This window comes from Apium graveolens, chromosome 10 (genome assembly GCF_009905375.1).
Source record: "Apium graveolens cultivar Ventura chromosome 10, ASM990537v1, whole genome shotgun sequence".
NCBI classification, from domain to species: Eukaryota; Viridiplantae; Streptophyta; class Magnoliopsida; order Apiales; family Apiaceae; genus Apium; species Apium graveolens.
Window position 1 is genome coordinate 34,611,214 of NC_133656.1, and position 983 is coordinate 34,612,196.

Here is a 983-nt window from a genome sequence, read left to right on the forward strand (position 1 = left end):
AAATTCCTAAGGCTTTGATGGACTATTCTCAGCCTAAGATCAATGATATTCAGTCAAGCATCATCAGACCAGCCATTTCGGCTAACGCTTTTGAGATCAAGGCAAGCACGATTCAGATGATACATAACTCAGTTCAGTTTGGGGGTTCTCCTACTGAAGACCCCAACATGCACATCAGGGATTTCATTGAGATCTGCGACACTTTCAAGTTCAATGGTTTGACTGAAGATGCTATCAAGCTGGAACTAATTCCATTCTCTATAAGGGATAAAGCAAAGTGATGTTTACATTCTCTACCACCAGGGTCTATCACCACATGGGAGGATCTTGCTCAAAAGTTTCTCACTAAATTCTTCCCTATGGCGAAGACTGCTGCAATCAGGAATGCTCCTACTCATTTTTCTCAGCAAACTGGAGAATCTCTGTGTGAGGTTTGGGATCGATAAAAAGATATATTAAGGAAGTGCCCACACCACGGCATGCCTGATTGGACGATTATAAACTGTTTCTACAATGGATTGGGTGCTAATTTTATACCAATGCTCGATACAGCATCAGGAGGAGCCTTGTGGGCTAGGAGCTACAATGAAGCTTATGAATTGATTAAACTGATGGCTGCTAATGAATACCAGAATCCTTCCCAGAGACTGACTCGGGGAAAAGTAGCAGGAATTCTGAAGTTGGATGCAGCAACTGCTATAGCTGCCCAACTTAAGGCTTTGACGATGAAGGTGGACACTTTGAATAATTATGGAGTTAATCAAATCACTAGTGTCTGTGAGCTTTGTGTTGGTGCCCATGAAATTGAGCAGTGTGCTATTTCTAGCGAATCCGCTTAATTTGTAAGAAATTTTCAAATATCACAACAACAAGCTCCAGCCACTTATCATTCAAACAACCGCAATCATCCTAACTTTAGCTGGAGCAACAATCAGAATACGGTGCAACAACCTTATCAGCCATACACAGCAAGGCAGTATAAC

The 983-nt window shown here is 41.8% G+C and overlaps 1 non-coding gene across 1 annotated transcript; it reads right to left on the minus strand.

The window, feature by feature from the left end:
• Nucleotides 1–374: 374 nt before the first annotated feature.
• LOC141694715 (small nucleolar RNA R71) lies at nt 375–481 on the minus strand. The gene has a single exon (XR_012564000.1). It is a non-coding gene; the product is annotated as a small nucleolar RNA R71 (small nucleolar RNA).
• Nucleotides 482–983: the final 502 nt, after the last annotated feature.